We start from the raw sequence: 25443 nt of genomic DNA on the forward strand, positions 1-25443 counted from the left end.
GGATCAAGTCCAAACCTGTTCTTAGCCTGGCATCTAGGACCCACTGCAATGAGGCCCTGCTTATTTCCTTAGCCTCCACGTTCTTTTCTATAGTCACGGGATGCTATTTCCCACCTCCCTGTCTTTGCACATGTGGCTCCTTTTGTTACTTCCTACCGTCTCAGAAAACTCCTATGCATCCTTCAAAACCCAGCTCTTACCTCTTCCTCTGGGCTGCCTCCTCTCAGGACTCCTGCCTCTGTACTCCCACTGAGTTCTCCACTGGTCTGAAATGTAATCCTAGTGTTTGGATACTTTATTCTGTACCTGGTTCTCCTGAGTTTCTGGAGGAAATGGGCAATATTCTCAAAGAGTATGTCTCTGGGTGCAGGACAGAGAATACTCAGTGAAGGAATAGGGCCAGCAAAGAAGAGAGAGGTAGGGACCAGGGGGAGGGAAAGAGACAGGAGTGCACAGAGCAGCTGTTCTCAGACCCTCCACGCAGCTCTAGCCTACTTCGTGTCAGGGAGGCCATTCCCAGTGACACATGCAGGGCCTGAAATAGACACGTGGGGGCCTTGGTTGTACACTTCCAGAGCCCAACACTAAGCACGAAGCACTCCTCCATTCCTTGGGCACTGAAGCTCCTCTCCTCCCAGCACCTTGCCCCTTCAGCCAAGACCCCCTCCCTCAGCAATGCCCAGGCCTCGTCCCTCTGTTTCTGCTAACTTTGTTTTATAAATAAACTATATAAATAGGTCCCTCTGATTCCTCAGCGCACACAACGCTTAAGGACTAGGGCACGGCTGCAAGTATAATTGTGCTACCAAATCCATCAGCTGCCTAATTACCATTTATTTTGCATTTATTTCTGCTAATTAAAAAGAGAGAAACTCCTAACAACTTTTACGTAAATACTATATTTGTTCTATGTAAAGATGGGATGCTAATTTGCTGGTGATTAGCTGATTATCTAATTTTGTAGCTGTCACACGGGATGGCCCTGTCTCCCCTTGGCACCCCAGAAGTCGCGTGAGGCCCCCGATCAGGTGTGGGAGGGATGGGTCAAGGGAGGTCTCCGTTGGTGGTGAGAAGATCAGCCTGGGGCCCAGAGGTCACCATGGTTCAGAGAGGCTGAGAGGAATCTTTGGCTCATTCACAGTTTCTGTACAGATGCAGACACTGAGGCCCAGAGAGGTCTAGCATCCCCCAGTAAAGAGACAGACCCCTGCCCCGACGTGTTTGGGCTCCCTCTCCAGGGCTCCTCTGGCTGCACTGTGCTTGGGTCAGGAGGAATCAGTGAGGAGATGGCTTTATCTGCAGCTAGGAAATACCGGGACCAAGCTCCGGCCCCAACAGAGAGAAGATGTAATCTGGTCTGAGCCGATTGCCAAACCAAACCTTCTATGTACCCTTCTGGAACTTACACCCCCTCCCACTTCCCCATCCAGCTCAGGGTTCTGCTCTCAGAGGCCCCTGAGCGTACCTCCAGAGGCTCGCCCCCCAAGTCTTGGCCAGCTTCCCCAGGACCTGCCTGCACACAGCATCGGGCCTCGAGCTCTGTGGGCTACCAGGGCCCGTGTGAGTGTCTGAATTTCAGATCTTAATGTTATATATTTATCCTTATGGAAATTAGAAAAAATATGATTAATATAGTAAACCCATGATTTCACACAGTATTGCTTTGAATGAGGGTATGTAAAAAGAAAGTGATTTCAATAACAATACATAAATTATTTAGATGGAACATGGATGAGACAAAGTATCTGGTAACTGAAGTTGGGGACATGCTCAGGGAGGGTCTGAGAGCACCAGGTCACAGGAGGCCAGGCGGCAGGGACCTGAGGTCAGGGTTGGCCAAGCCCTGGCTTGCAGGCCACCACTGCCCCATCCCACACCCAGGCCAGCAGTGTCCCTGGATCACGCTGTTCTCACTGCTGTCAGTAGGTATTAGCCCACCACAGAGGAAGTATTTGCCCCTAGAAGCAGTTTAAAAGGACTCTGTTTCAGGGAGGCGGGAAGTCAGACTCTGCTCTGTCTCGCACAGAGTGACCAGCTGTGGCTAAGTGATTTCGAGGGGACTTTCTGACCAGCCTGCTCCCCGGGCCTTGGCGGACAAGACCCTGGCTGACCTTCCACTCTCTTTTTCCTGGACAGTCTGAAAATGGCCCTTTTTGGATATAAAGGCGGAACGACGGATGAGGCCGGGTGTCCTGTGGGTGGCCAGAGAGGTCTGGACGGTTGACATGGCCTGCTGGAAATCTCGGAGACCAGAGACCCAGTCCTGGCCACTGCTCTGTGGAGCCTCACTCTCACCCTCCGTAAAATGGGAGATGGTGCTGTTTTGCTCCCAGGGTTGTCAAAAGGGTTCTGAGGGCCACGGGCCAAACGTCCCTCAGAGAAGCACTCTGCACAGCTGGTGGGGAGTCCAGTCACCCGCCCGGGGCCCCCCTCAGCCACCCGCCGCCGCCACAGTGTCGATGTGAGGTGACGGCTGCCAGAGATCTTGCGCTCATCTGCCCTTTTATCGCCCTGAACACAATCAGGGGAAGCCTGGAAGTCTGGGGGCGCGGGCAGATGGAAAACAGAGAGAGAAAACAATGGGCCTGCTCCAAGGAGGCCAAAAGGCAGGGTTGTGTCCTCCCTCTGCTACGGCCTGGCCAGCCCGTCCCACTAGCACCAGGTCTTGACTGCCCCTGGGGCTGCTGGAGACCTGCCCCACCCCTACAGAGACTGGCCTTAGGCCTCACGCAGGGTCACCGCTCCTTGGGTGGCCCTGGGGAAGCCATGATTCTCGTGTCTATAAGATGAAGGAGTTGGACAGCATGCTACGTGACCTTCAGCAAAGCCCCCTCCTCACGCCTGACTCACGGTCTCTTTGGGTGGGCCCAGCCCATCTCTAGGATACCTCCCCAGCCCCAGGAAGTCAGTGGGGTGCCCACCTCTGCCCATGGAGAGGACCCCAGCATGCTCTGAACAAAGCGAGAAAGTGGGGGCCCCTGTTTACCGTCACAAGGTTGGTGCTGGCATGTGAGGATTTGTGCAGAATGAATGGTTTAATCAGAGGGGACTTCACGCAGTGTCCACCCTTGGTCGCCACTGCTGTCCGAGGCTCTGCGCCAGAGAAGAGGCTCCTGGGCCCTCCAGAGCAGGACCCGGGAGCACTGGTTGTGGGCTCATACCTGCACCAGCGCTGCGCTGTCGGGGTTCATATCCTGCCTGTGTGACCGCGGGCTGGTTTCTGAACCTTGCTGTGATTGTGTCCTCGTCTGTTAAAATAGACAGGGTACCTACCTTGTAGGTTGTAGGGAGGTTAAATGAGTTCATTCACATCAAGTATTTAGAATGGTACCAGGTCAAGGCCCGTTAATGTTAGATATTATGTTCATTGGCAGTTGCATCACTGTTATTGATCAGAGGCCGACTGGCCGGGAACTCATGAAGCTCTGGCCTCTGGGCCCCACCCCTGCACCGCCCTGGGGAAAGTGGGAGTTCTGCGGGCGGCTGTGGAGTGTTCTAGGTGGGGCAGGCAGCAGGTTGATGTCGGGAGTATTCCTGTGTGAGCATCTCTGGTAAATGGTTTAGAAGGGCCTGGACTCCTGAGGCTCTAGGAATGTGATGGCGTTTCTTTTCTCATTTTAAATAAGTATCTGTAATTCTATAGATATTTCTAAAGAGGACCCCAAAATAGTATATGCTTCAGGCCCCATGAGCCTGGACCACCCCCTGCTTATTCCTGTTGCCTTTACTGCACTTCTGAGGCCTGGCCCTGTGTGGCCTGGCCTGGGGCCTCAGGGATGGAGGGACCTAGCTTCTCACCTTGTAGGCTCGGCCCTGAGCACCCCCAGACTGCGAGCCACACTGCACACCCTAGGCTGAGGGAGCCCTAAGGAGAGAAAGCAGGGAGAATGGGACCCTGAAGGAGCCGCTGGACAGGCATAGCCCAGAGCCCCAGGCCTGTGGGCAAACGTCCCTGTGCTGCCAGCCAGAGCCTTGTCCCCCCTCCTCCCCTGCCCCTTCTTCTGTGTTATGTGGGCCCCAGTGGGCAGGCACAAGGGGCGGTTGGGGTCGTGGGAAGCAGGTTGCTGAGTTGGAACGGTTGCCCCTGAGGCTGTCACCAGGGTGGCTGGCTGTGTGCCAAGTCCTGGGTTTCATGCCGGGTAGAAGCCCAGCCTGGTCCCTGCCCTCTGAGAGCTCACAAGGTGGCTGGAACCACAAGATTCACACCTGGAAGGGCATAGAGTGGGCAGGGGGAGGTGGGATTAGACCCTGTTGCATCAGGCATCATAGAGCCAGGACTTAATCGAGCTCAGAGATCACGAGAGCTACACACTTGTGGAGGGCCTCCTGGAGGATGGCCCCTCACCTGGAAAGCCTTCTGGAGGAGTGGGGGCTATGGACCCTCGCCCCTCCACCAGCGGAGGGGCCTCTCGGCCTGATCTCTGACAGGGACATTTATAACTCACAGCTGTGCGGTCCTGGGCCCAACTGACTGTGGTAAACCGATCAGCCTTCAGGAAGTCAGTCCCGAGGCCACTCCCCACCCCGACCCCACACTCTCCTTCACCTCCTGACACCCACATCCTGTTCTCAGCGGGAGGGGCAGGCACCAAGGCACTGGGCTGGGGGCCCAGTCAGGGTCTCCAACCTGCGGGCAGGGTGGGGAAAGACGGAGGAGCTCAGTGAGGCCCAAGAACCACAATGCTAGGCCTCTGGGGTCCTTGGGCTCTACCCCTCATGGCATACCTGGGAACACTCATTCCATTCTGGATCACCAGAATGGGCACCCAGAGCCACAGGAGCTCAGAGGGGGAGGCATTCTGTGCTTTCAAATCTAACCAGAGAAGAGATATGCTTTTAGCCCCTAAGGACCAACTCTGACCTGAGGGAGCCTGGTGCAAAGGTCAGATGGGAACCAGAGATCTTAAAGAATACTGAGAAAAGATGCCATCCTGGTCCTCGAGTGTGGCCTGCAGCCCTCCACTGGGACACCCCAACCTGGGGCCCCATTCCTCACAAGACCTAGTGCCCACCTGCCTAGCTTCTCACAGCCAGGTTCACCTGTGGGGAGAGAAAGGGTCTCGCCCAGTGCTGTGAAGAAAGGACAGTGTTAAGTTTCTAGCACATCATGACTCTGACCTCCTTATACTTCCCCTGACCTTATTTGCTAGTGGATTCTGGGGCCCTGTGAGCCATCTACCCCTCCCCATGACTCTTTCTGTGCAAGGAGAGGGCTGATAAGCCACAGTGAGTTTGCCAAGGCTTGGCCCGTGTAACTCCGGTAGCCTGTGACAAGATTCTGGAATTCGGTAGTAAATGAAAGACATATACTTTTCTTCCATCGGTCGTATACTTATTAAGGGATATTGGCAATATGTAATGAGCATATCAGATGGGCTGTTTCGTGGATGTGATCAATTTGGGCAAGGCCAGATTTATTGAAGCTAAAAAAAAATGTGACTTGAAGTAAAGGTAAATATTAATTAAATCAAAAATATGTATGTTAGTTAAGCCACTGTCCAGGCGGGACTCAGCTGGGACCAAGAGTCACGAAGGGCAGGAAGTGAGCTAGTTTTCTGAAGAGGTGGACGCACGCAAAATGGCCCCAAGTGCTGGCGAGAGATCTGGTGAGCAGTTCATACCGAGGAAGGAATTCAGGCAGGGGTCAGAGAGCCGCTTCAGAAGTGGCTGCGGGCCGGCCCTGTGAGATAATTCCGCGGAGCCAGGCACGGCAGAGAGGAGACGCTGTGGGGGCCTGTAGCCAGCTAAAAATACCCCGACAGCTTCTCCCTGTCACCCTGCCTGGGGGCCGCACAGGAAGGCCATGGCCTTCTGCTTTTCTCACCAGGAAGAAAAAAGACAACGACACAAAGCTCCCGAGCACCAGAAGAAACAAAACTTAAACATGTGTTTTAGTCTTAAAGATTCCCACCCGGAGGGGTTGGCTGGCTCGTGGCCGTGCCGCAGGGTGAGGGAGACAGGGCCCGGATAAATCAGGCATCCCGGGGTGTGCATCAGTGGCCCAAGAGGCCGCTGAGATTAGCCTGGCCGTGGGGGGACAGAGGTGGGGGGAGTGGACTGCGGTCTTTGTCCCTGGCTATTCACACGTGTCCCGTCTCTGTCCCTGTGTACCCAGGACGAGGAGGAGGAGGAGGAGCCGCTGGGTGTCAGACCGATGCTGTGAGGGGTGTGAGGAAGAGAGCCGCCGTCCGTCCCTCAGCTACCAGACCTAGAAAGGTAACAGCAGACCCCTGCTGCGTGCGTGCTACCCGGCCACCTTCACCTGCCTGACCAGGGGTCTGGTCAGGCAGCCGGGTCACCATGGGGCTGGCTGAGCTGAGGGTCATCGGTCTCCACATCCAGCCCCTGACCCAGGCTGTCGGGCTTCCATAACTCCTCATGTGTGTCTGGTACAAAATGCCGCTGGGCTTCAGTTTGTCCATCTCAGAAATGGGTCACAGTTTAGTTCAGTTCTTGAGGATTCTGTGACTCCGTTGGACCTGATGGTTATGTAGAGTTAATCTGGCTCAACAGCCTGGTTCTGTTTGAACTCTGTGGGTGTGGCCAGGGGTCCAGCCCCTGTGGATGGAACGTTAAGGGCACACATCAGCAGGGCTAGATGGGGCTTGAGAAGAGAGGGCTTTCCGAGGCAGAACTGGCCAGACATGTGAGTCCTTGGAAATGTGGCCATGATCTCCTTTGTGGCAGTATTTGACATTTCAAAGCGATTTACCTGATCACTCTGGGCAGGAATAATTATCTGCATGTTTATACTGCAAGACCTAGGCACAGGGAAGCAAGCGGTCACACAGCAAGCTCCACTCACACCATAGAGGCTCAACTCAGTCCTGTCTGCTGGTGTCCGTTTCTACACGTCAACTCTCACTACACTGCTCTGGTCGTGCCCACTCACCACATAGAGCCTAAGCAACCACTAGTCTTTATTGTGTGACTGTGGTGAGACCCATCCCTCTGTCCATCCCTATGTCCGTCATCTATCCTCTCACGTAGCCATCTTTCCATCCATCCATCCTCCCACCCAACCATCCTCACATCACTCCTCCATCCGTCCATCCATCTACTCCTCTGTTCACCCACCTATCTTTCCAGCCATCCATTTACTCGTTATTAGCTCACACATCCGACACTCACTGACTCCTATACCAAGCCAGGCCTACACTAAGGGCTGGGTTTGGAGGATAGGTATCAGATCCAGCCTTGCCCTGAGATGTTGCAGTTTGCAGTGGAGGCAGGCCCAACTCCGTAAGTTCAGCACTCAAGGCTTGTGTCGTATCTCTGACTACACAGGGAAGGGAGGAGAAGAGGCCTTGTGCAGCTTCTGCAGGCAGGCAGTCAGGAAAGGCTTCCCGGAAGAAGTGGCATCGTTCATTTACTCATATCCCAAGTGTTTGTTAAGAAAATCTCCGTGCAGGGACCTGCTTGATGTTTTGGAGAGCCAGCAGGAGATAAAATGATCCAAGACCTCCTTTCCTCATGGTGTTAACATTCTCATGAAGAGGCATGGACAGTAAAGACCTAAAATGTGATATATATTATGTCTGATGATGCTGAGTTCTAAGAAGGGAAGTTAGTAGAGTAAAGGAACAGAGTCTGCCAGGTGGGGTGAAGTGGATGTCCTCGGATCAAGGAGGATCACAAAAAGCCTCTAACAAGGCAGCCTTTGAACAGAGATGTAAATGGAAGGAGGGAGTAAGAAAGGCGCTTGGCACATTCAAGGAAGGAGCCAGGACGCCATGTGGCTGCAGCAAAGCGAGGGGCTGAGAAATTCCTGGGGGGCCCACTCATGGAGGAAGGCAAGAGTGGAGCAGGGAGGTGGCCGGGACCCAGGTAGAGGTGGTGGCGGCTGGGTCTAGAGCCAGCAGGGGAAGGGGCTGGGAACCGTGGGAGTCCGAATGAGTCCAAAGACCTCGTAGACAGGCATGCGTGTGGATTTGAGGTGTCGAGGAGAGAAGACGGGGACAGTAAGGAAGGCTCTTGGGTTTGGGACAGGAGCCACTGGTAGAACAAAGGTGGTCATTTACTCAGTCACGGATGATGGTGGGGAAGGGCTGAAGGAAGCTGAGGAGCGTGTCTTAGACACATGAACTGGGAGATGCCTTTGAGACACCTGAGTGGGAAGATTGAGCGGGCAGTTGGGTACAGGAGTCTGGGAGATGGAGAGGACCTGACTAGGGATAGAAGTGTGGGAGCTGCTGTGCACCGAAGAGGTTGCAAGCCATGAGGCTGATGAGGTCATGTCGGGAGAATGGAGAGGGAGCCGATGAGAAGCCTGAGTCTGAGTCACAGGCATCCAGCCCTTGGAGAAAGAGAAGGAAGGGTGGGGACGGCAAAGGAGACGGAGAAGGTGCAGCCAGAGATATGGGAGAACTGAGACAGCAGGTTCTCAATGGATGAGGAGCATTTTGCTGGCAAAGCAGGGAAAAAACACTTCAGGTGGAGGGAACAGCATAGAAAAGGCTCAGGGGCCTCAGTCAATGAGCCATATTTGGAGAGGGGTAGAAGAGAGGGGGGAGAAACTAGAGCAGCTTCCGCCTCCACACCTGGCCACACAGGGGCAAGGCGCATGGGCATCTGGGCTGAGTGTGAGCCCATGTCCAAGGACCCTCTGTGTCACCTGGGCCAGCGCTCCCTGGTCTCAGTGGAGTCTCCTGCCCCGATGTCTGCACACTTTGCACTTTCTTTAAAGAAGTTTCCACCTGTCCTGACCTCCCACCTCCTCTGTGAGGTTCTTGGGCTCAGGAGACCTCCCCCTTGCCTGGAGCACTTGTCTGAAAACACAGGCAGCCGCTTGGAGCTGCCTGCAGGGGGAAGGGCACCCAGCAGCTTCCTATTGAATCTCTAAGCACTGCTGGATCCTTTATCTTAAAAGAAACCGTGGAAACTTCCTGGACTATGAGTGTGTGTCGGAGCTGCCAGTTAGAGCAGAGGAGCTCGCTGCCTTTGGTGGGCCATTGTGTGCGAATTTGGTGGGGGAAGGCGTCCTCTTTTGTGAGTCCACCAGGCTTCACACTCCCTCCAGCGGATGCGCCTGTCTCTGTCAGGGAAGGCTGGCGGAGCTGGGCTGCTGCCCAGGGGCAGGGCAGGTGCGTGTTGTCGGGGCCCAGGAGTGGGACGGGAGGTAGGGTGAGCATGAATCCATCTGGGGGCCTCCCGCGGGGGCATAGTCCAGCACATCCACCTGAGTGCACAGCCTCATAAGACCGGGATGCGGCCAAGGCTTGGGAGACTTCTCCCCACTGAGGAGAGGATGGAGCCAGGCAGGGACTTGGTGGCCCCCCAGTCCTTCTAGGAGATGCGCCTTTGACTCTGCACTGGGGACTGGGGACCCATGGGAAGCCGCTCTGTTGCTGCCCAGCTCTGTGGCAGGAGGCTGTGGGTAATCTAATTAGTGTTCCAGGGCGGATGGGACAAGTAATCCTCTGCCTTTAGACTCACTTTTTAAGCCTGTCCCCACCCAATCTCTCCCTAAATCCTTCCACTGCCTGGGTGATGTCGGGTGGGAGTGGGCTTATCTCCATTGAACAGATGGGTAAAGCAGGGCCAGAGAGGAAGAAGCTTGCATGATATCACGGCTACTAAGTGGCAGGGCAGAGCTCTGAACCGAGTCCTTCTGAATCCCAAGCCCAGACTCCTACCTCTGCCCGCCACCACCTCCCAGGCTCTCCTACAATATCCCAGCTGGCAGGCACTCTCATGTGAGCCTCGTTGTCAAATTCCTCATTTTGCAGATGAGGAAACAGAGGCCCAGAGAAGGTGAGATACTTATCCAGGGCCACACAGCAAGCCAAGGGCAGAACCTGTACCAGAATCTGCTCTGGCCCCCTGCGTCCGCCCAGCCCCAGCCCCCACTAGCAGGTGCAAGGATGAGGTCCCGGACCCTGCCCACTTCCTCTTGGAGCACCCACTGCCTTCTGTCCTCCAGCAGCCTTTGGCACTCGCTCTGGTTGAAGGCACCAAGTTCCTCATCAGAAGGCTCCATTGTGCCTATTGTTTAAATATAGATTACTAATGAAATGCCTTTTCATTGCCTTCCCAGTGAATAGTTTCCGTGTAAAGTTAATTTGCAGTGTTATGTAAATTCTGTTTAACTTCAATCAAGTTTCTAATTATGTTTTTACCGCAGTAATTCCCATTTGATTTGTCATCTCCTGTTAGGTATTTAATGTTCGGTGGGCGGGTGTGCGTTCCCTCTGCCTCTCGGTTTTCCAGGGCCCTCTCCTTCTCTGACCCCGGCTCCCTTTCTGTCTTTCTGCTTCTCCTTCCTTTCTGCCTTCCATCCCTGCCCCTTGCCTCTGGGTTATTCCCCGCATCGTCTGCTTCCCCTTGCCCCTTCCTTCCTTTCTTCTCCTCCACTCTTTCTGGCTGTGTCTGCTCTCTTCTCCTCCTCCCCTCTACCTTCCTCCCACCTGCCCTCCTTCCTGCCCTCAGCTCTCCTGGCCCCCATCTCTGTTTCTCCAACCTCTCCTCTCTTGCTCTTTCTCTCTGTTTCTCCCATCTCTCTGCACCCTCCCCCACACCACCTGCTCTCTTTATCTTCCCTTGTGCCCTTGCTCTCCCCCACCCACACTGTCTCCCCCCCTCATCCCCGCACCCTGGGGACCCTCCCAGAAGCTGCCTGGGGCAATAGGGGTGTACATCCCTGGGGACCACTTGTCCTGGGCTTTGTAGAGGACCGGCCAGCCCAGCGCCCAGCCCCAGGGACTTGGGGTTCTGGTTGGAACCTGGACGCTGGAAGCACGCTGTTAGGGAGCAGATCCCGGCCTGCCCCATATTAACCCTCTGACCTTCAGGTTGCTGAGCCCTGGTCTGTTGCATGGGGTGACAGCATCACCTACCTAGTGGAGTGGCTGTGAGGATTCGGTGATACAGCACAGGCTGAAGGACTTACCAGGCCTGGCCGGAAGTGGCTTCTATCTGAGAACTCCCAGCCACGCCCCTCATCTCTTTGTCGCCTTCCTGAGGTGTCTGGGAGGTGGGTTTCTGTGTCCGCAGGCCTGCTGGAAGTCAGGCCTGAGGCCAGGGCAGTGGGCTGATGGCATCCCCTCCCCCCCCCAGCCGGTCTCAGCCCTGCCTGTCAAGAGACATGATCCCCTTCTCCCTAAGTGGGCTGTGGGGACAGGCCTACCATTCTAGGGAAGTATCTAAGACACAGAGCCCCAAAGCTGGAAGAGCCCTCAAAACCCTGACCCCCAGACCTTTCCTGAAAAACAGACCAAAGACAGAGATGCTTCTGCCAACTCGGATCAGAGACCCCCCCCCTTCTCCCACCCTTTCTCTTCCCTGGATGCCCCCCGGGCCAGCCACGGAGTCCTGCTGCAAAACCCGTCTCTGGTACGAGGCCTTGACAGGTCTGCTGCTGACTCACATGGAGCCTCCTCCCAGAGCCGCGGCCCCCCTCCTGCCTCACATCCAAATGCTGGGCTCGGGGTTTCTCCCTGGCTGGGCGGCCACGGTTTCCCAGCAGGCAGCTGCCCTCTGGGTGGGGGAGGGCGGAAGGAAAACACCCCACAGAGGCCAGCGGGCTGGGCCCAGGCTCCTCCCCCTCTTTCCCCCCTTCCCGCCCCCCCACACTCTCTTCCCATCCAGCATGGCTCTGGTGCGTCCAGGAAGCAGAAAACAAGTGTTTGGAGAAGGCATTCTTCTGGGTGAAGAAAGGCAGGCCCAGTCACTTGTCCTTCAGACACATGGGAACCTGAGCTGACCCAGTCCCTGCCCTGCTGAGCCACATGACCACCTGACCCACTGCGAGTGTGTGTGTGTGTGTGTGTGTGTGTGTGTGTGTGTGTGTCGGTGTCTGGTCCAGGAAACCTTAGCCAGTCACGTGGCTGCTTTCCCTGTTTGTCTAAGTAAGCAGTTCAGGCCGGCTACAGCCAGGAGGCTGAGACATGGAGTCAGGGGAGGGGACCACACTGGCCTGGGTGGTGGACATAAGGATCACTGGGGACAGAGGGGGCAGCTCCAGACTTCTTGGGCCTCTAGACGTGGTGTGGGGAGGCCTGGCCCGGGAATGGCCCAGCTTCTGATCTCCTGCCCTCCTTGGACCCCTCCTACCTCCATCTGTGCAGAAGTATTGGCTTTGCTGACTATAGGGAACACTCCCAGCCCCGAAATGTCCTCTGATCAGGAAGGACTCAAGAGGGCAGGGCCCCAGCCTCGCAGAGGGGCATGTGCGGATGCACCCGCCATCTGTCACGTGCCCTGGAGCGTGCTGCTGAGTGCTGGCCCCTCAGCAGGAAAGCCCAAGTCAGGCCTTCCCATATGCATCCAGCAGGCCACTGATTAATTCAACAGGTAGGAGTTAAGCACCTGCTGTGTGCCAGGACTCAGGCTGGGCTGAGCAAAGAGTAGGGTCGTCGGAACACAGATCTTCTAGAACTTCTGTGGAACCCTGCCCCTCTGACATATTTTCTTCCTGTTGGATGGGCGGGATTGCCTGTGACTGCAAAGACCCCTTGCCCCCATCATGAAGCAGCCATGTCCCATGCCACTGCCACTCCAGGAGAATGGGCCTCCTGCACCTGCGGGGCGTAACCAGCAAGGTTCAGAGATAGTGCCTAGACTGAATGGCTGGGGGGAGGGTCCCTTTCCTCCAGAGTGATGAGAATCAGAGCAGATGTAGGCAAAGTTCAGAACCCTTGTACCCTGGAGACTTCAGGGCCTTCTCTGAGGCCCCCTGGGTGGAGAGCCCCAGGGGAAGTGGGCCTCCTCCAGATTTACCCAGCCAACTTGGCATGTCTTAGCTATAGAAAATACAGTCTCGCTGGGACTTGGAGGAGCAGGAAGGCTGTGGGGGCCCATAGGAGCTGTGCCTCTGAGAGCCCACCTGGGTTCAAGTGTCTGTTTGCCCCCTTTCTCCCTGCTCCTTCTCTTTCTCCTTTTGACCAACATTTCCTGGCAGCCAAGTCTGTGCCAGGCCTATGCTCAGTACAAGGCCCATCCCTGGCCCTGGAGTGCTCCCTGCCAAGCCAGCATCAAGCAACATCTCAGGGTGGACCAAGGATCCAGGCTAAGCCAAAGATAGGGAGGCTGCCATTGGATGCCCCTCAGGGTGTGGCTGACCCCACAGACTACCCTGGGCTCTGGGCAAGCTTAGGCATACTTTCCCTAGGGGAGCTGACAGCTGAACTCAGCAGGTGCCCACGAAGAGGGGCACAGAGAGCTGACATCTGAGCCACACAGAGCATTGTCAGACCTTGCTTCTGTTGCAGTAGGATTTAGGAGTATTCAGCCTGGAAGAGTCCCACCAGCTCATGAGCCCAAGGCTATTCTGTTATAACCAGGAATCCTCCTATTCAAGAAGGGGATGGAAGTTGGTGGGCCAGTGACTGAGCTGGTGATACAGGCCAACCATCCTGCCACCCACAACTGAATATGGAGGCTGGATGGGGTGGGTATAAAGGTACTAGGCAAAAGTCCCAGAGTGCCCCCCAGGCAGTGTGGCCCTGGCCTTAGCTTGCATGTCCCCAAGGTCAGAAAACTCACTATTGCCCCATGGCGGTCTTCGTAACTCTTCCTAGTAACTTGTCCCTTGCTACCCAGCAGGCTGGAGTCTGGCTTCTGTATTCTACCCTGCTCACCTCGGGCCCATAGACCTTAGGCCTTTGGCATCCCTGACAGAGTCCCCCAGGCAGAGCATCAAGCTGGGGCCATGGACAGCCCCATCATGGTGTGTTTGACTGAAGCAATATGGATAAGTCACTGCCAAAGTGAGCCCCTGCCCAAGGGATCAGACCCATCCCAGGATGGCCTCCAGGGAGGTTCTTAGGCTGCCTGTGGTGCACGCAGGAGACCTGGCTCCCAGCTCTGTCCCTGTTCCTGGGATGATGTCAGGCAGGGCCCAACCCCCATCAGACCCAAACCACCTCCCCTCTGTGCTCCTCCCCAACACTGAGCTATGAGAGGCCTCTGTCCCCGGTAGGTTTACAGCAGGCTGAAGGAGCATTCTGGACGTTCTGGCCTGTTTGCTTTCGGAGGCACCTGTTTGCCCAGCAGCCTTGAGAGAGACCTGGTGTGCTGGGAATGCCCAAAGCCTGTACCTTAGGAAACCAGGAGGAGCAGGGTTGGGGGCTGAGGGCCTTTGTTCAAGCCTTTTCCCCCTCCCTAGGCCAGGCCACCAACCTCAATGCTCCCACCACATCCCCACTTATGGACAGGTGAGTTTCCAGCTCCTGAGACACAGGGAATAGGTTGGATTCACCTGAAGGCCATGGGTGGGCCCACAGCTACTGGACCAAGCTCCCAGCTGACCCCCCCCCCCACCCGCCCCCAAACCCCTGACACATGTAAGGATGTTGGTTTGCAAGGCTGGGACTGGGAGGGAGAGCTCGAACCCTGGGTCCAGGCCAGGATCAGACAAGGTGCTGTTCTGGGGTCAGGCTGCACTGCACTTCTGCAGAAGGGGGCTCTGCCCCCTCTCATCTTTCACCAGTGGGAATTTCTGCCTCTGAGGCCTGCCAGCTATCCCTTCTTCGACTTCTCCCCTTATCCTCATCCCTCCCTCATGGCTCCTCAGAATTCAAACTGCCCCTCTGCCCTGCGTGGGGGAAGACGGTGCTTCCAGGCTCCCCAGGAGGGAGCTGGTTCCTGCAACCCCCACTCAGCTAGGCCTGGAGTTGTGTGCTGCTGGGTGGCAATCCCGCTGCTGCTTTTGTGGAGTCCTCTTGCTAGGAAACCAGTAGCCAGAGGTCTAGAGGTCAGAAGCCAGAGGCCACCGAGCAGGCCAGGGCAGTCTGTCCCGCTCTTGCCCCAGAAAATCTGAGCGTTTATGAGGAGGCCCTCCCCACCCTGCCTCTCTCCCAGGCCGGGTGCGGCCAGTGGGACAGGAAGCCGGGGAAGGCCTGGAGGATGGGACTCAGGGTGGTCTGGGCCTGAGCCAGGGATGAGGCAAAGCCCAACCCCGGCCTGGCCCCAGGGTCACAGACACACAGGTCCCCCACCCGAAAGGAAACCCTGCCCGGCACCCCCTTTGTCCCACCCCGTGTTTCCCGCGGGTGGCGCTTCTACTATTTCCCGTGGGAGCTGCTGCCAGGAATCATACCCTCTTGAGAAAGGAAGCCGGGTCTCAGGCTCTCAGGCTGCCCTGCCTCTGACCTGCTCTGATCCCTTCCTAGGTCCTCCCACGGGTGGAAGCTTTGGGCCCACGCCCATGCCTCACCCACACATGCTGATGACTTATCTTCTCCCAGACAGTCAGTCACCTTTAGCAACTGGCAAGAGAAACCTCATCGTAGGGCTAGGCCTGGGAGCCCAGAGATCAGGCTTCGTGGTCTAGGTTGCATCACGAACTTGCTGGTACACCTGGGCAAGTCAGTCCACCACTCTGGGCCTCAGCTGTAGAAAGAGAAGAGAGAAGCAGCATCTCTGCCCCACTGAGAGCATCCCATGAGAGGAAGGATTTGGGAGTAGGATAAATTTATACCCTATGGTTTGGGTATTAACTGACCTGGAGCCTCTGTCATGTATCCCAGATTGGTCTCCAGCCCAGCCAGGGTGCATTGTCTGTGCTAAGCCCCAAGCAAGGAGACAGATATGGGTGGCTGCTGGTGTCCCCATGGTGGATGAAGGTGACAATGCTGGCATGACCCCTCTCTGGGTCATCCCAGGTCTGGGGCAACAGCGTAGGGGCGAAGCTGGGGATGAGCCTGCCTTTCTCCCTCCTCCCGGGGGCTGAGTGATGGTGCACACAGGGGTCTCTGCACACTGTGATCAGGCAGGAGGGCCAGGGGAGCAGGCCTGGGAGCCAGAAACCAGGAAGGGGACCCTGTGCCACCAATCTCCTGTCCTCCTCCTCTCTCTTGGCAGGCACTCAGAGGCCTTCAGTTTTCCTTCATGTTGTGATGTTGAGCCCAAGGCGCAGGGAGACCCGAGGTAATACCATGAGCTCTGAGTGCCTCTGTAGTCCTCTGTGCAGGCGCCGCCCTAAAAGTCTGTCTACAGAAATGCATATTCCCCATCTCTGTGAAGTCATTGCTCCCCTTACCCCCATTTCTCGGGGAGAAAACGGAGGCACAGGGAGGTGGTTATGCTGGGCGTTGAACTGGCAGCCGGTCCCAGAGTCTGTGCCCTTGGCCACTGCGCTGCCCTGCTTCTCTGACCCGTGGCCCCCTCCCCAAGCCTACACCCAGCTCAGTATCAGCAGAGGGTACAACCTGGGGTGTCACCTGCTCCCAAAGCAGGGCAGGGAGAGGGTCAGTATGCCAAGTGAGCAGATCCAAGTTGCCGTGAGATCAGAGAGACTCACAGACTTGGGGCTACGCTGAGCCTGCGGACCAGCCGATAGCTTGTCGGCAGCCGGGACACCCAGAGGTCAATGCGGCCCAGCCCCTCCCTGTGGTGTGGTCACAGCTCAGCCCCCTACGGCCTTGGACACCTCACCCCCTGAGCCTCGCCGTCTGGATCTGCCACATGGGCCTTTCAGAGCCAGCTGTGAGGAGTCCTTCGCATTCAGGGAGCACAGCGTCCGAGCCCCCACAGCCTCTTGGCGGGTGTTCATTTCCTCCCCAGCGCATCAGGCTGCTGGCACCAAGGACATTCCTGGCAGCGGGATTAATGTGGGCAGGGGTGCAGATGTGGGAGACCCAGACATGTTTAGGGAAAGGTTACAGGTCAGAGACAGGCTGAGGCCTTGAATACAAGGCTAAAGAGTTAGAACTGAGCCTCGTAGACAATGGGGAGCCACGGAAGGCTCTCGGACAGAGGAGAAACGCATTGTTGGGGATAAGAAGCAGCAGCAGGGAAGCCTGGCGTGTTCATCCAGGTATGGGGCTCTGATTCAAATGGAGCCATGTGGCTAAGGTTGACCCAAGTGGATGGCTTGGCAGGCCTCCGTTTTCCTCCTATAAACTGGGTCCGTGGTCCCCAGGGTGCTAGCCATCTCAGGCGGGAGGTCTTCGGGCACCGCAGGGAGGGGCCCGGGTTAGCGTTCATGCCTCTTCCTCTGCATGTCCCTGAGTCCGTGTCCTTCCTCCTTAGGCTGGTCTGGGTTTCCTACCCGGCCCTGGGTGGGGCCCCACAGCTCCTTCCTCCCTCTGTGGCTTTCTGGTCCTAACAGGAGGGGCCTCGGGGTTGCAGTGGGCCGTGGGGTGTGAGCCAGGGTGGGGACATTGGCGGTGGGTGGAGTCACGGGATGGGTGGCCATGAGTCAGGAATTGCTGGGCCCGTGTGTCATCAGGCTGCGTGCTGTCCTGGCCTCCTTGGGCCTTCTGCCTCCTCTCTCCCTCCCGCATCTGCACCGTGGGCTGCTCTGCTGAGCTGACCGTGCTGTTTCCAAGAGCTCAGAGCCAAGTTGGAGAAGTCAGGGCACCTGGACTCCAGGTCCCAGGCTCCCCCAACACTCACCGTGCTCCTGGACACGTCCCCTCCCTCCCTGAGCCACACTTTCTCTTGGATTGAAGGAGGGTGGGGCTAACCAGAGGCTCTCACCCCTGCTGCCCCAGGGCTCTAGGGCTGCCCTGAAAAATAGTGCACCCCCGCCCAGTTCCGTCACATTCCTGGGGCAGGGCTTGGTTGGGCACCCGTGCTCTGGGGGGCCTGTGGTGGGCTGCGCCGTCCACGCCGGGGGCCCGCCTGTGGGTTCCGGAGCTCTGGGCCTACACCCAACCTAGCTGTGCCACTTTCCAACACCGGGAGCAGCTGACTTCATGTCTGGGAGCTTCGGCTTCCTCATCTGTGAAATAGGGGTGCCGGGACCACTCCGTAGCATCGCTGTGGGGACTGAATGGGGCAACCAGTGCTCAGTGTCACATAGAGCCATGCCTGGGCTGGATGTGGAAGGTGCCGTGCAAGGGGTTAGCTGCTGTGTTCTCTGACCTAAAGCTGTTTTCACCCTGCGCCTTCCCTCACTGCTCCTTGTGTATCTGGCAAACATTCCAGGGGCCAATGCTGGGCGCTGTGGACAACGAGAAGAAGACACCCATCTTGGGGACTGGTCTCAGCCCCTCTCTTTCAGTTTGTCCAGGGGTCCAGTCCCAGAGGTCAAGTTCTGTACCAAAGATTGATGGGCACATGAGAGGTGGCTCCCCCCCAAATCCCCTGAAGTTCTTGGGCTGAGGGACCCCTTCCATCTGAAAGAAGGCAAGGAGACCCCAGACTCCAGGAAGAAGGAGGTCCCTGGCACCTCAGCTGGGAAGCAGCTGCAGAGGTCCTCGTGCCTCCTGCCAGGACCCTGGGATACGCTCTGGGTGTGTGATGGCTCCCACAGGGCTGGGATCCGGGGCTGGCAGCTTATGAGACAAAACGGGGACCTCCTCACAGCACGTCACCTGGCCTGGCCACCTCCTCCATCTCCCCGAGCTCCTCCCGCAAGCCTGGGGATTAGGCAGACATCATCCTCTCACATTACACATGGAGGATGAGACCTCCTGGGATGGGGAGGCTTGGGCTCAGGTAACGGAGGGTGAAAGGGCAAAGGCAGTGTCGGAATCCCCCTCCATCCAAGCAGGGTCGGGAGGAGACAGTCAGGCTTCCCTGGGCAGCTGCCTGAGTAAGCATCCTGGAATGGGCTGCAGAGGGCAGCGTGACGATTAACATGTCCGGCGGCCCCCCTCCCGAGCCTTCCCAGCAGCAACCCTGCAGACTGCCGCTGGGCTGCTGTTGACAGGTGGACTGGCCTTCCTACAAACAGCAAGAGCCCCTGTGACCTCCGAGGGCAGGAGTTGAGCCACACATTTACCCCAGTTAGACCTCCTCCCTCCCCATTATACCACAGTGTAAACTGAGGCAGGGGTAGGTGGAGGACTTGGCTAAGGCCATGTGGCTTGCAGGCAGCAGAACCAGGATTTCATCTGGGCCTGGTCACATTAGTGCCTCAGCTCGAACTCATTACCTCCCGCCATCAAGACCAGGGCTTTCCTTTGTCTGACGTTTGTAAATCTGGGCCTCAGCCATCACCTCAGACTGGCCTGGCCCTCACGTGGCCAAGATCCCAGAGGGACACCTGTTTGTGGGGGGCGTGACTGCCAGGGGCTGACCCTGGCCCCAGAGAGGGGTCACCAGGAATGCTCAGTGCTAGGCAGTATGCGTGTTCCACGGCGAGTCCCTGGGCCATTCAGCCTCTCGACCTTCACGCCCACTTCCTTGGTGCCCAGGCTGTCATGGAGCTGCCCAGCCCTGTGCCAGCCATGGATGAACTGTCAGCTCAGCTAATCCTTCAGCCAATGTTAGGCCAGATAAAGAGACTGGGACCTGAGGGGACAGGTGACTTGCTCATGAGTCCTTCTCCTTGGTCCAGGATCAACACCAGAACTGACCCACTCTTTGGTTCTTATCTTGGTCTTGGGCCCATCCCTGTACCTCTTGGGACTTATGTCCCCTCCCCGGTAAGGTGGCAGGCTGAAACCCATGGCCGCACGGTGTCCCCTCAGGCAGTGTTGTGTCCTTGCCCCTTTGCACAAGCCCAACATCAAGGGGCTGGGAGGCTTGGTGGGGTGAGATCCACCTGAGTGCCCTGTGAGCTTGAGCTCCTCTGAGGGGCTGGATGGGTGAGCACTGTCCCTTGGGACCTGGGCCATGCCCACTACTAGTGAGGACAGTGGTTCTGCAAGGGCTCCCTGGAGGAGGTGCCACTCCATCTTTCCCTGGAAAACACAGCAAATCAGGCTTGCGCCCTGGTGAGGCTTTGGAAGGGCCCCAGGGATGTGTCTGTATGTGGCCAGGGATGCTGGTGCCACCCCCCCCCCCCCCCCCGCCACATGCACCTTGTCCCCTGCTCACAGATGCCACCTACAAGTCTCTCTTCAGCCCCAGATCTTTGCTCCTGCCAGGCCTCTGGGCTTTTGCCCTCCTGTCTGAGAGACTGCCCAAAAGGGTGATGCCCCAGGCCTTCTGTTCCGCTGCCAGGCCATGATGCACACACCCACCAGCACTCTGTCCTCGAATTCTCCGTCTTTCTGTGTTTTGCTGCCTTGCGTTAGGCACTGGGCAAACACCCTTGGGAAGCACACAGGCTGGCACTTGTCAGCCTTTGACCCTGCCTTCCCTCTCCCCACCCACAACCCCAGCCCTATTCCTTCTTGTCCTCCTCCAGCAGATGGCAGGCACTGTCACTAGTTGTTGAAAGAAGGAAATGGATGGATGGATGGGGGAATGGATGGGAGGATGGGGGGATGGATGGATGGATGGATGGATGGATGGATGGATGGAGAGATGGATGGATGGATGGATGGATGGATGGATGGAAGGAAGGAGCAACCCCCGAAGTCATTCCTCCATTTTCAGTAAGGGGAAACCAATCTCAGATGTTATGAGGGTGGAGAGGGTGCTTCTGGGAGCTCTCCTTTCTCCAGCTCTTGCTCTCTGGGCCCCCCATGGTGCCAGGACATGGCCCCAGGTTTGCACTGGGCATCACCTGGCACCAGAGCTGTCCCCACCCAGAGGCACCCGCCAGGGTCCCACAGCAGACCTGCCAGGTCTACACTTCATTCTTGAGTCCCTGCAGGTCAGTGATGACACTGGTCTGCCCTTCCCCCACTACTTGCCAAGATTTCACACTGGAGAGAAGGAGGGGGGAAGCCCAGGGGCCTGGACTGGGCTTCCCTGGGTCTGGGTATGGGCAGGGTGACAGAACAGCTTGGAATTCTCCCCGAGGAAGTGAAGACAGATGGGATTACTGAACCAAGGGTAGTTTGGGATTCTCGGAGAGCCCTACCCAGGAATTCCCCAGACCCCACTTACTTGGTCTGCCTTCTTATCTGTTCCTGAAGGACAACTGCAGCTACTGCTCTTTGGTGAAAAGTCTCAGGATTTAAGCGTTACCCTGAGCACTCAGGCCCCCAAGCCTCCGGGCTCAACTCTGCTGTACCTGGAGTAGGTGGACAAGGGTCTCACAGCCAAGGAGATGACTAGGCACTGGATTTTAATTATGCAAGAATAAGGAAAGAAGCAGCATCAAAATGTATGGAAGTTCAGGAATAGAGAAAAAAAAATCCACTTGGACAATCAGGGAGGGCAGCATGGTGGAGGTGATCCATTGGGCATTGAAGGAAGGGGTTCCAATGGGCAGAGCAGTTGAAAGCATGGTTGGGGCAAGATAGTACCCGTTCTTCCACTTTCAGCTTTGTGACCACTTGTCCCTGCTGGGCATTTCTTCAGCTATAAGATGGACCTTACGGCTCCCTGGTGATAAGATTATGGTCAGGATGGAGTGGGGCAGCCAGGGCTTCTGGGATTGCTGAGGAAGAGCCCTAACAGGGGCACCTGGGTGGTTCAGACAGTGAAGAGTCTGCCTTTGGCTCAGGTCATGATCACGGAGTCCTGGGATTGAGCCCCGCATTGAGCCCTACAGTGGGGCTCCCTGCTCAGCAGGGAGTCTGCTTCTCCCTCTTCCTCTGCTCTGCCTCCCCCTCCCACTCCTACTCTCTCTCTCACTCACTCTCTCTTTCAAATACATTAACGAAATCTTTAGAAAAAAGGGGGGCCTCTAGACGACTGAAGAATCTTCGTGTTTCTGGCAGGCTGGGTTTCTCACTCCATAGGCACACCAGACATGCATGTGTGTGCACAGCCCTGTGCGTGTTGGGTGAGTGATGGACAGCGGGGGTGAGGAGCCAGAAGCCTGGTGCTGGAGCCCCCAAGTGCAGGCTCAGAGGTGGCTCTAGGGTAGACCCCGCCCCCCAACACCACGCTGGGGTCGTCCAGCCCCCTCCTCCGGTGGCCTGTGGGGAGGTCAGTGCTCCGGCCCTGTCCTGTGCTGGAAGATCCGCCCCTACCCCCTGCCCCCCAGTCAGGGTCTGGTCAGAGGGACAGTTTGAAGCTTCCCTTTTTTCTCCTGGCCAACAGGCCCGGGCTTCCACCGAGGCCCAGGACCCTTAGTCTGGTCCTTCCCCATGGTCTGGCTTCCTCTCCCCCAACCACAACCCCCCAGCTTGATGAGGTTAGGGAACATGTATTCCAGGAATGTGGGAGGCGGGGCAGCCAGCCTGGTTTGGACAACCATCGTGGTAAATATTTGCCTAGCTCCTGGAGCCAGTACTGTCCGCGCTGGGGAGGGCAAGTGGCCTATTCCTAGGGTCATATAAGGGGATGCTTTCCTGGGAGATCTCAGAGCGGTGAACCCGCATCTCCCCAGTGAGCCTGGGACCTGGGTCTGAGGCCACCCCCCGGGCAGGGCCAGAGACAGGGTCCCTGGCCCACAGGACCAGCCCCAGCTTGGCCCATCTATAAAATGGGAATGACAGCAGCCCAGATGGGGAAGGTCAGTGCCCAGGAGCTGGTTCAGGGCAGCTCAGCCTGTGGAGCAGCGGGGTAGACCCAGTTTGGGTGGGTACCATGTGACCATGTTTTGGTCCCAGTTTGACCACTTACGACCTTGAGGAATTGCCCCCTCCTTCAGACTTCAACAGCCATCATCCCTGACCTGTTGTTTCATATGTGGCACCTGGATCCACAAACCCACTTCATCTTAAGCCCTCACAGCCACCAGGGAACAATTAGCAGGGTGTGACCCGAGCCCTGAAGTCTGGCTCAGGGACGCCGTCCATACGGCCACCTGCCTACAGACCACACTGGGCCGTCTGAACACCTCCTCCACTGTAGTCTGTGGGTAAGTCAGTCATCTGGCTAATGCCGGGCTCTACAGGGTCAGCCCGCCACCTCGCTGGTGGGCGAATAGCTTCAAGGGCCACTGTTCCCTGTTCAGAAAGGAGATGAGGGCCCAGAGATCCCGAGTGATTTGCCCAAAGTCACCCAACATTAAAGGGCAAAGCAAGGATTCCAGTCCACTCTGCTCACCCTTGTCCTTGACCTCACCGTGGAGGACAAGACCAGTGCTCCAGCCCGGAATGTGGGTTCTGAACCTTTGGCAGCTGTAGAGAACAACCAGTCCCTTAGCCACAGGCTTGGAGCCGGAGACACGAGCCAGCAGGGTGCCTCTCATCCTGGATGCCCTGTGGCCTGGGCCCCCTGTGCTCCAGTGAGCCCCAGTCAGCCCAGCATCTCTCTGGGCCAGCCTCAGCCCCAACCCCATTTGGCTTCCTCCCACCAAGCCAACACCCAGGGCCAGGGCATCCCTGCAGGAGGAAGGGATGGGCAGGTGGGTGTGTCTGGGAGAATGTATCTGGGTTCTGGGACGCTCTCCACCCCACGGTGACCTTGGCCGTGTTCCCAGACCCAGAGTTGCTGCTCTCCAGCTGTGAGACCTCTGGCAATCCTATCCTTCCTCAGAGCTCAGTTTCCTGCTCTGCAGAATGGGTACCCTTCCTGCTCTGCCCTGCCCCTGGGAGCTCCAGACCTGCAAGGAGAATGAAAGCATGATTGTCCTGAGGTCTGCATGCTCCTCTCTGCCCTTGTGGCCTTCGCAGTCAGAGGCTTTCCCTCGGCCAGGGCCTCACCCCCTTCCCTGGCTCTGCAGTGAGAGTCCTGCGCTAAGGATGCCGGGAGAGCCCTCTGGGTGATGGGGTTCCCAACCCGTGGGGACACTGGGTGCCCCGCCCCCAGTCCTGAGGTTCAACCCGTGCCCCACCCTGCTGCATGGCCTCGAGAGCCTTCGCAGGAGAGAACATTTTCCCGTGGTGGAATTGTGTTGTTTCTGGTGGTGGTCAGGCTGGTCTCCTTCTCCCTTATTCTCCCCCTGGTCTCCAGGGGACCAAACCCACACAGACTATGAGCTTCACCTCAGGGCCCCCTGATGTGGGGCAGGGAGCTCTCACCTCGGTGCTCACAGCTCTTCTGTGCCTCTGTGAGTGGTGCCCGGGTGCCCAGCCCTGTCTCTGAGCTGGTCCACCCTCTGGCCGAGTGTGGGCGGGGCAGACCACCAGCCTGCGTGTGTCATGGCTGTGTTCTTGTTATTCATTAGCTCCTTATTGCCTGTGTGACTTCAGGAAGTTACCCAACCTCTCTGGGCAGCGTGTGTAAATGGGGGGGTGCCAGTTTTGTTTCTGCCTCATAGCACTTACCAAAGGTTAAAGACATCACAGGCAGAGCCCCAATATGGACTCAGTAGAAGCAGGCCTCCTAGTCCTGTCTCTTTCCCAGGGTCACAGGGAGAAGCCAGGGGGGCAGTCAGTTCCCAGCCAAGGCTGGAGTTCGTATCCTGATGTAGCCCTGAACTTATCTGTGCACTTGCTATGTGACCTTGGATGCATCTCTTCCCCTCTCTGGTCTGTGTGCCCCTCTGCCCAAGCCCAGCAGAAAGCCTGGGGGGCTGAGGGCACAAGTGTGTGTGCTGTGAGCCAGAGGCTCCTGAGGGGCAGGATGGGCGGGTGTCATTCCTTGGGACCTGGACATGGCTCACCGTGTGAGCGAGGGCTTTCCGGCTCTGGCTTCGATCTCAGCTGCCAATATCGTGATTTTCTCTCTGTCAGCGGGTCTGCGGGCCAGCTCGCCTTTGGGAAAGGCCTGATTCATGGGTGGTGGTGATACCAGTTCTGCCCCAGCCTCTGACTTGCTGCGTGACCCTGCAGCAGGGGCGCTTACGGCCCCTCTTCAGGCCTCAGACCGCTCCTCTGAGAAATGGGAGAGTTGGAGTCTGTGAACACCAGGGCTGTTTGTGTTCCCATGTCAAGCAGTTAGGGGGCTGTCAGAGCCAAGGGGTCAAGGTGCAGAGACATTGTCTTTCCCTCCTGGGGCAGGGATGCCAGCCCTGGCTTGGGAAGCTTGGGGCCTAGGGGTCTGCTGCTCCGTGGAGCCTGGCACCAGCTCCCACAAAGTCCACAAAACTGGTGCCCCAGCTGACCTACCCAGAATGCTGCCTGCGTACCGGGCACTCATGTGTGCTACCTTCTACCATCTGTACACGGCTTTGAGGGAGGTCCCCTCATGACCCCTGTGTTCCTGCCCGCAGATGAGAAAACGGAGGCACAGAGAGGTTTAAGGTCACCCAAAGCCACACACTTGTTAAGAGGGGTGAAACCCAGACTTGAAGCAGCCAGTGCCCGCACTTGTCGTCCCAGGTGTGCCTGCCTGCCGGCTGCCCAGGGCAGTGGGCCGGCTCCGACGCCTCCCGTGGCCCCCTGGCATGTGTGGGAGCCCACGATTCATATGGCCTGCAAACTCCTCCCTCCTCTGTTAGCCACGGGGTTCACCCCAAGAGGCTCTCGGCCCACAGTTAGGTTTCCCATTTCTCAGAGGATGCACAGCCCCAGTGAATATGGCAATTGTCTGGACCTACCCAGTGGGGCACCTTCGTCACCGGCACTCAAATGTGAGGCTCTGTGGCCCGTGCTGTGTAGCCAGGACTCCAGAGAAACCCACCTGCTGAGCCTCTGGGTCCTGTCCTCCAGGATCCCTCTGGGGAGTGGAGCAGAGCGAGGAGGGCTGGTAGCCCTCGAGGAGCTGGGTGAGCGGGATCCCCTCCCCCACCCCACGAGGGTAATCGTGCCCCAGCAACAGTGGGGAGCAGGAGACCAGAGTGCTCATGCCTTCTTCCTCCATCTGTCTTCTCCACATACCCAGTGCACCAGCAGTTCCTGACACTCTGTCTGCTGTCCCCTCTGCTACGAGCACCACCGT

General features: G+C 57.3%; 1 protein-coding gene across 8 annotated transcripts in view; it reads left to right on the top strand.

Annotated features, from left to right (window-relative positions):
* Window positions 1–25443, top strand: part of ZMIZ1 (zinc finger MIZ-type containing 1) — a 231746-nt gene that overhangs the window by 60604 nt on the left and 145699 nt on the right. For 5 of the 8 annotated variants that reach the window (XM_046026215.1, XM_046026223.1, XM_046026222.1 and 2 more), the window contains exon 3: window positions 6116–6216. The gene's annotated coding sequence lies outside the window, so the exon portion shown is untranslated. Of the gene's footprint in view, window positions 1–6115; window positions 6217–23097; window positions 23109–25443 lie in introns of those variants that run through there. The other 3 variants (XM_046026216.1, XM_046026220.1, XM_046026221.1) reach the window with 2 other exon arrangements.

The sequence above is a fragment of the Meles meles genome, chromosome 13, assembly GCF_922984935.1.
Source record: "Meles meles chromosome 13, mMelMel3.1 paternal haplotype, whole genome shotgun sequence".
Classification (NCBI taxonomy): domain Eukaryota; kingdom Metazoa; phylum Chordata; class Mammalia; order Carnivora; family Mustelidae; genus Meles; species Meles meles.